Source organism: Odocoileus virginianus, chromosome 3, assembly GCF_023699985.2.
Source record: "Odocoileus virginianus isolate 20LAN1187 ecotype Illinois chromosome 3, Ovbor_1.2, whole genome shotgun sequence".
NCBI classification, from domain to species: Eukaryota; Metazoa; Chordata; class Mammalia; order Artiodactyla; family Cervidae; genus Odocoileus; species Odocoileus virginianus.
In genome coordinates, this window is record NC_069676.1 from 4,962,056 (window position 1) to 4,971,630 (window position 9,575).

The following is a 9,575-nucleotide window of genomic DNA, read 5'->3' on the forward strand; positions in this document are numbered from 1 at the left end:
GTACTGAAGACTAAGCAAAATCACAGAGACAGAAAATATAGTGGTGGTTTCCAGGGACTAGGGAAGGGGGAATGAAGAGTTAGTGTTAAACAGGTGCAGAATATTGGTTTTACAAATGAAATAATTGTGAGGATGAATGGTGGTGATGGTGCACAACACTGTGAATGTATTTAATACCACTGAACTGTACACTTAAAATGGTTAAAATGGTAAAATTTAGGTTATATGTATTTTAAACACAATTTTTAAAAATCAAGGATTAAAAAAGGAAACATAAAAACCAAGGGCAGTGGTTTCCTTGCGGAGTGGGGCAGGCAGGGAAGTGGGAGCAGGGAGCAGGGAAGTGTGGGTGAGATGATGTCAATATAAATCTGGTTATTTAGTGGGCAGTGGCTTTGTAGGGGGTTATTTTATAATGTACAATATATATTTTTGTGGTAGAGGTAGCTGGTTACCCCTCCCCCAGCACTTTCTTCCCTCCTTTAGTACAATAATAGAAGCATCATTTGTGAACATAGCTAGCTAACCAAAGGCTACATTTACCAGCCTCCCTTGTAGCTCCTGGTCATGTGACCATTTCTGGCCAATGAGGTATGAGCAGAAGTCACATGGACAAAAACTAGCTCATATCCTTAAAAAGAAGGCTAGACAGGTCCAGTGTTGGACAGTGTTTGCTGTCTTTTCTGTCTTTAATGGCCTTTTTCTCAATCCCAGGATGGCTGTCAGAGCTCCAAAACTCCATTTGTGTATATCTCTTTTTCTCAGGCAATTAAAATTTTCTGGAAATCTATTGCACACCATTGGCCAGAACTGGGTCACAGGCCTACACCTAAGCTGACAAGGGAGATGGATCACCAGGGTTCGTGTAGACCAATCAGACCTTCAGTACTGGTTCCTATCTCCCACCAGGCTACCCAGCCCATGAAGCAAATGGTGGCTTCTAGGTAAACAACCCCCAGAATCAGCCACATTCATTGTCCTTGCTCCACTCTGGGATGGCCTCTGTATTAGTTATCTACCACTATCTAACAACTGCCTTCAAATGCACCAACTTAGAACAACAAATATTGGGACTTCCATTATGGTCCAGTGGCTAAGACTCTGAGTTCCCAATGCAGAGAGCCCGGGTTTGATCCCTGGTCAGGGAACAAGATCCCACACGCTGCAACTAAGAGTTCATATGCTGTAACTAAAGATACCACAAGTCACAACTAAAAAAAGATCCAGCACGCTGCAGCTAAGACCTGGCACAGAAAAATAAGTAAATATAAATACTTAGAAAAAGAGTAATATTTATCATCTCACTGTTTCTCTGGGTCAGGGATACGCCTCGTCCTCAAAGTCTCACACAGGCCACAATGAAGATGTTGGCCAAAGCTGTGGTTTCATGTAAAAGCTCAACTGTGGGAGGAGCTACTTTCCAGTTCATTCCTGTGGTTGTTGGCAGGCTGATGGCTCCTTGCTGGCCGCTAGCTGGGGGCTCCCCTCACTTCTGTGCCAGGGCCCTCTGCACAGGACAGCTCACAGCATAGCGGCCGGCTTTATCAGAGAGAGACGTAGACGTTCCAGCCCTTTGTAACCTAATCTCGGGTGTGACATCCCATTACTTCTGTTAGGATCTATCAGTTAGGAGGGAGTCACAATGTCCAGCCCACATCAAAGGGAGAAGATGACACGAGGGCTTGAAGACCAGGCAGCGATCATTGGGGGCCATCTTGGGGGTTCCCTAAGTATGACCACACTCCCTTTGGTTTTAAATTCCCACCCTAATCCTGAGGCTTACAGGAGTTTGGGCACTTTGGTCTGCTTTTTTCTGCTGGAAAAAAATGCATTGGAACTGAATGACAATGGAGTATAATCCAACATCAGAAATGAGATGGAAGATAATCCTGCTACAAGTTCATAAAAACGGAAATGGGGTTTCTGAGTCAAAAATTAAAAGCAAAGCATTTGAGGACCCTGGCTTACCCAACATGAAACTACTCTTGTTGAACTGCTAAGTCATTTCCAACTCTTGGTGATCCCATGAACTGGAGCCTGCCAGGCTCCTCTGTCCATGGGACTTCCCAGGCAAGAATACTGGAGTAGGTTGCCATCTCCTTCTTCAGGGGATCTTCCCAACCTAAGGATCAAACCTGTGTCTCCTGTTTGGCAGGTGGATTCTTTACCCCTGAGCCACTTGGGAAGTCCCCACATGAAACTATATCCAAAACCCAACTCTGGGCATATTAAACATTTAAATGTGAAAAGCAAAATGATAAAGATTTTAGGAGTCAGCGTAAGAGAATAGCTTTATGATGTTGGCTCCAGGAAAACTTTTTAAAGGAGGCACAACAAGCCTGAAAGGAGAATACAGGAAACGGTGATCAGCTCAACTTCATTAAAATGAATTATTTCAGTTCATCAAAGACATTGTGAAGAGAATGAAATGACAAGCCAAATATTGGGAGCATATGTGTGCACCACACCTGACCAAAAAAAGAATAGTATCAGGACTTCTCTAGTGGCCCAGTGGTTAAGAATCCACCTTCCAATGCAGACAGCTTGGGTTTCAACCCTGGCTGGGAAGTTAAGCTCCCATATGATGTGGGGCAACCAAGTCTGAGTGCTGCAGCTAGAGAAAGCCAGGGTCCCTCAACAAACAGTCCTCATTGCCACAGCAAAGACCCAGCGCAGCCAGAAAGGAAAAGAAAAGAGCAGTATCTGTAAAGAACCCTGAGTTAATAAGGGGCAGATCACACCCTATAGAACACACGCTAAAGCATGTATAGGAATTTCCTGAAAGGAAAAGCTGATGGCTGATAAACACATGGAGAGGCACACACTTCTGGTAATCAGAGAATGAAAATAAGAGCCAAAGTGGGCTCTGGTATATCATATCATATCATATCATATTACCAGGGCTGATATGCCATGTGGAACCATCTTTTCATCTTGCTTCTTCTACGTCAGGGTCCAAGATGTCTGCTCCATCTGGTGGTAATGAGGGAAGGCCTGAGGAGGTCAAATCTCATCCCTTCAGGCAAGACCAAGAGGCTGTGACCGTCACTTCCATTAAGAGTCCTCTGACCAGAACCTCCTTGTGGCGTGTACCTAGTTGCAAAGGATGCTGGGAAATGTGCTCTTTGCAGCCATTTTCTCAACCATAGTTATAGTTCTATAGGAGAAAAGAATGTTATTGGGGCAAAACCAGAAGTTTCTACAAGCACAGAGAACTATATTCAATATCCTATGATAAAACCATAAGAGCTTCCCTGGTGGGTCAGATGGTAAAGAATCTGATAGAACTTTGCTCGGAAAAACAAGCCACTTTAGTTCTATTGCTCACAATAGTCAAGGGTTGGAAACAACCCCAAATGTCCATCAACAGATGAGTGGATGAACACAGTGCAGTCCATCCATACAGTGGAGTATTACTTGGCTTTAAAAAGGAAAGAAGCAGGGATGCATACTACAATGTGGATGAACCTAAACAGCATGGTGATGAAAGAAAGGAGACGTAAAAGACTGCATAGATATGATTCCATTCATATGAAATGTCCAGAGGAGGAGACAGAAAGCAGATTGCCAGGGGCTGCAGGAAGGGGACGTTGGGGAGTACTGGGTTTCCACTGGGGTGTCGAGAATGTTCCAGAACTGGGTAGCTGTGATGGGTGCATAACTTGGTGAATGTATCAAATGTCATTAAATTGTACACTTTAATTGGTTAATTTGATATTATATGAATTTCACCAAAGTGGATAATAATAATTTTTTTAAAAATAAATGGGGGGGGGCTTCCCTGCTAGCTCAGTGGTAAAGAATCTGCCCGCCAGTGCAGGAGACACAGGTTGGATCCCTCATCTCGGAAGATCCCACGTGCTGCAGAGTGACTAAGCCCGTGAGTCACAACTACTGAGCCTGTGTGCTGCAGCGACTGAGGCCCTCGGGCCTGGAGCCTGTGCTCTGCAAGAAGAGAGGCCACCGCAATGAGCAACCTGCGCACCGCGGCTAGAGAGGAGCTCCCACTCACGGCAACTGGAAGAAAAGCCCTCGAAGCAGTGAAGACTCAGCACAGCCAAAAATAAAATAAGTAATTTTTTAAAAAAGAAATGGGGAGGTACAAAGGAAATTTGGACTTCCCTGGTGGTCCAGTGGTTGAGAATCCACCTTCCAATGTAGGGGGCAGTGATTTGATCCCTGGTTGGGGAACTAAGATCCCACATGCCATGGGGCAACTAAGCCTGTGTGCCACAACTACTGAGTCTGCAACAAGGATCCTATATGCTGCAACTGGGACCTGATAAATAAATAATGCTTAAAAAAATTTTTTTTATGTAGCCACTATGGAACATTGGATGAGAGTTCCTCAAAAAATTAAACAGAATTACCATATGATCCAACAACACATTTCTGGGTGTATACCCAAAAGAACTGAAAATAAATATGGAACAGATACTTGTACATCTATGTTCATAGCAGCTTTACGCAGAATAGCCAGATGGTGGAGGCAATCCAAGTGTCTGAACAGGTAAACAAAATGTGGTCTGTACATACATGCAGTGGAATTGAGGCAGGAGAGAGATGAGCTCCATGCTGAGCAGCTGAAGTCTGTTCCCTGTGGACAGATACTCCAAGATAAAGACAATGGCAGGGACAGAGAGGAGCTGAGTCCTGTCCAAAGAAAAGATAAAGACACCACATAGTTCCCATTCTTGAGGCTGAGGAGAGCTTTCCAACTACACATGTACAGAGAGGCTCCTCCGGGGCCCAAAAGGGAGGCCACGCCAGCCCAACATAGATGGTGTCAACCTTCCCATAGGCCTCTGCGCCGAAATCCTTCTTGGCTAAGAGATGTGCTCGCGCACAGAGGAGGGCCCTCAGTTACGCTAAATACAGGCTCTGAGCCAGGGAAAGCAACGTGATTGTCCAGAGGAAACTGGGAAGAAAGGGCCCCATATAAATGATTTCAGCTACCACAAAGGGGAGATTCCCTCTCTGAGTCTATTCACACGCACTCTTATTTTCCTCCTGATAGACACTTTACTTGTCTCACCACTTTCTGTCTCTTTAAAAGTTCATTTCCACAAAGCAGAAAAGCCAGGGCCTTGTCACTGGCCGTTGGCCCTCACAGCCTCGTGGTTAGGATTCAGTGCTCTCACTGCAGTCTGGGTGAGCTGAGATCCTGCTTCGAGATCCTGCTTCAAGCCGCTGCCGGCCAAGGCCACCCAGATCAGAATACTGTTCAGCCTTAAAGAGGAAGGCGATTTTCAGACTTCCCCAGCAGTCCAGTGGTTAAGACTCCACACTCCAAATAATGTGGAGTTCAATCCCTGGTCAGGGAACTAGATCCCACATGCAGCAACTAAGAAGAGAAAGAAGACAAAAAAAATCTAATGTGCCTCAATGAAGACTGAAGATCCCATGTGCTGCAACTAACACTTAAGTCAATAATTTTTTTTAAAGGAAGGCAATTCTGGTTCTTGCTACAACATAGATGAACCTGGAAGGTACTATGCTGAGTGAAATAAGCTACATACGAAATGACAATTATAACATAACTCCACTTACATGAAGTCACTGCAGTCATCAGATTCATAGCAACAGAAAACAGGATAGTGGGTGCCAGGGGCTGGGAGTGGGAGAATGGCGAGTTAGTCTCTACTGTGGATGGAATTTCAATTTCGGAGGATGAAAATGTTTGGAAATGGCTAGTGGTGATAGTGGCACAGCAATGTGAATACAGTAAATGCTATGAGATTGTACACTTTAATATGACTAATTTTCTGTTACCCGAGTTTCACCTCAATAAAAAATTTATTTTTATTTTTTAATATTTGTTTATTTATTTTTGACTGTGCATGCATGCTCAGTCATGTCTGATTCTTTGGGACCCCATGGACTGAACCCCACCAGGCTCCTTTGTCCATGGGGGTTTTCCAGTCAAGCATACTGGATTGGGTTGCTATTTCCTCCTCCAGGAGAATCTTCCCAACCCAGGGATCAAGCCCATATCTCATGTCTCCTGCATTGGCAGGCAGATTCTTTACCTCTGGCGCCACTTGCTGTGGCTCGAAGGTTCAGTAGCATCCCCAGGGGATGCGGGATCTTAGTTCCCTGACCAGGGATCGAACCTGAGTCCCCTGTAATGCAAGGCAGATTCTTAACCATTGGACAACCAGGCAAGTCCCAGTTAAAAAAAAAAAACAAAAACAATGAAACATGGCTGACCAGATTTGGCCCTTAGACCGTAGTTTGCCAACTCCTCACTTAATCCATTTTTTTAAAAAATATTTATTTTTTATTTATTTGACTGAGTTGGGTCTTAGTTGAGGCATGTGGGATCTTTAGTTGTGGCATTCGAACTCTCAGTTGCAGCGTGTGGGATCTAGTTCCCTGACCAGGGATGGGAACACAGGCCCCCTGGATTGGGACCTCAGAGTCTTAGCTACTGGACCACCAGGATGGTACATGACTTAATCCATTTTTCTTCAACTTCCCCTCCTGGTTCCCCTCACTTCTCCCAACCTTAGGCCAAACTTTATCACCACCCTTCCTTATACTCACCCCACCCCCCACTCTCACCTGAACCCTCTGCTCCCCCTCAAACTACGCAATCCCACCCTCTCCCCATTTACACACACCTCTGCGTCCTGACACCTGCCAACACAGCAGGCTCTCTCAGAGAAAGTCAACGAAATGCACACTCGGTTCCTGAAGGGTGTAACACGACTGTGTGATTCCCGATCTACGTACGGTTACATTTCATTCTGTAATTTGTTATACTGCATTATAATTATTCAGTTCCTAATCCTGCAATTACATAGAATGGTTTCTATGATTATGCAGTCTGCAATTACACAGTCATTCTTCCCACCATCACAATGGACAGTCATTAAATGAGAGGGAGTGCTGGGTTGACATCAGCACCTGCTCCCACCCAACTCCTTTCTGGGCAGAGGCTGCAGACGTGCAGCCACACCGCGAGAAAGCCTCGCATCAGGGTCTGCGCTCAGGTCCACGGGCCAGAGGTGCCCTCGGGCGGCGGTGGAGGGTTGGAAGGCAGAAGTAATCGGAGTTGTCTTGGTTTTGCTTTCACTTCACACTGCCGGCAGTGGGGCATGGAAACATCTGATATTTTGGAATTCAAATTCCCTTGTTCAGTAACCAGTTTGGAAGGCACTGAAAAGCAGTTGTGGGACTTCCCTGCCAGTCCAGGGCTTAAGACTCCGTGGTTTCATAGCAGGGGCACAGGTTTGATCCCTGGTCGGGGAACTAAGGGTCTTATAAGCCACATGCCAAAACTCAAAACCAAAAACAACAATAAAAGAAAAGCAGTTCTGATGGAGGCAGATTCACGTATGTGCCCCAAGTTGGAGGTTTCTAGAATCTCCCAACTGCCCCCCTTCTGTGAGTGTGGGGAGCCTCAGTTCCTCCGGGTGAGCCAGTTCTGTTGGAATGTTCTAGAAGGATGTGGTTCTCCCAGCTTCGGAGAGCAAAGGAGAGCTCCAAGTTAGATAACAAGATGCCTACATGTGTGCTCAGTCACCCAGTTTTGTTCGACTCTTTGTGACCCCATGGAACTATATAGCCCACCAGGCTCCTCTGTTCATGGGATTTCCCAAGGAAGAATACTGGAGCGGGTTGCTATTCCCTTCTCCAGCAGATCTTCCCAACCCAGGATCAAATCTGAGTCTCTTGTGCCTCCTGCATTGGCAGGTGGGTTCTTTCCTCCTGAGTCACCTGGATAGCCCCATAGACAACTGGACCGTTGTTGTTCAGTGGCTAAGTCATTTCTGACTCTTTGCAACCCATAGACTGCAGCTTGCCAGTCTTCCCTGTCCTTCACTATCTCCCAGAGTTTCCCCAAATTCATGTCATTCCCCAAATTCATAGTCGGTAATGCTATCTAACCATCTCATCCTCTGCTGCCCTCCAAATAAAACTCTGGTTCCTCGGCATCACCTCCAAGATTCTGATCCCTTCAGTTTGGAAACAGAGCCTAAGAATCTACATTTGAATCAGAGACATTTCATAGCCAAGGAAATTTTACTCACGCCACAAAGAAGTCTCTTCTAGAGGCTCATGTCTTCAAGAGGCTGAATGGAATTGGGTGTGACTGTGGACTTTTGGGGCCCAATCATTCTTTGTTATGGACCTTCTCCATGCACTTCATGGTGTTTAATTTCTGTCTGCCAGACACCAACAGCACCCACCCCCAGTCATGACAGCCAGTAACATCTCCAGACATCACCAAATGTCCTGGAAAGACACAATCCAATCCAATAGTGACCCACCAAATTTTAAAATCTAACCCCTAAGAGTTAAAATAAGATATGGAAACATCACTCGCAACAGTAACACATGAGAAATGATTGCAGTCTTTGATGAGAGGGGACTGGACACCCTGGTAGACAAATGATGAATAGTTAGGATTTAACCAGAGTAAATATGGTAGTCTCTACTGAAACATCAAGCGTTCATTTCTGTTAACCCAGCAATCTCATCTGTATCAACTTACCCAACCGAAATAAAAAATCCAGTAGGAAAGATGTGTTGTACATTGCTGTTCATTGCCGGACTGTGATATTCTTCAGTCAGGATGATTGAGTAAATGCTGGCTGGTCCATCCTGATTATGGTATTTTTTATTATATGTAACAATCCAAAAAGAGCTGGTAGGTGCCTGCGCTGATTAGAATGTCCACAATATGCTGTTAAACTTAAAAAGATCCTTGCAGGGGAGAAAAAAAAAAACCCTGGATACAATTTGATCCTGTTTCTGAAATAAAAATGTGTTGTGTGGGAGAAAATAAGTGCTGTGTGAGAGAAAATACAAGCAGGTTGTAACAGAGTTTATGTAATATGAAACTTCTTTTTCAAAACATGTATATATTTGCACCATGCACATGGCTAAGACTGAAAAGGTTTGTCACCAAAAAGTTATCTCTGAGGAGGTGTGATTTAATTTTGCTTTTTTCAGTTTGCTTAGCTGTAAGTTCTCATTTCTTCAGTAGGATCACACACCATCTGTTATTTTGTAAAAGCCCCCGGTTATATGCCTGCAAGCCCTATGGGCTTAAGAACCTTGAAAACGTGTAAGTATTTGACCCAGAAAATGTACATGCCGTTGAGGGTGGATAAATGCCCCACCTCCCTCACCTGGGGGCTGGGACCACTCTAGGGACGATGCCCTGTATTGCTCAGCCCCACCTCAGGTCTCCAGTTACTGTAGTTAACGGCTCACTGTCAGAGTCAGACGCGACTGAGCGACTGAAGAAATGAAGGGCTCACTGGCGACCCCTGCAGACTCCTCCCTGCTCTTCTTCACGTCACCCTGGGGGCTACTTGGGGGGTCACCTCTTGGATAACTCAAGTCCTCATCTCAGGGTCTATTTTCTGCAGACTCCAAACTATGACAGCCCCCTCCTCGTTCTGTCACCTGAGACAGCCCTGGCAGCTGACCCTACAGGACAGTACGGCTGACCAGCTGTCCTCCCTGCTCTATTCTGGGTGAGTTTCACGGGGTGCGCTGGGACACCAGGCTCTCATTCCACCCTCCCCCCGCCTCTCTGGCTCCTCGCCAGCACCTGGTCT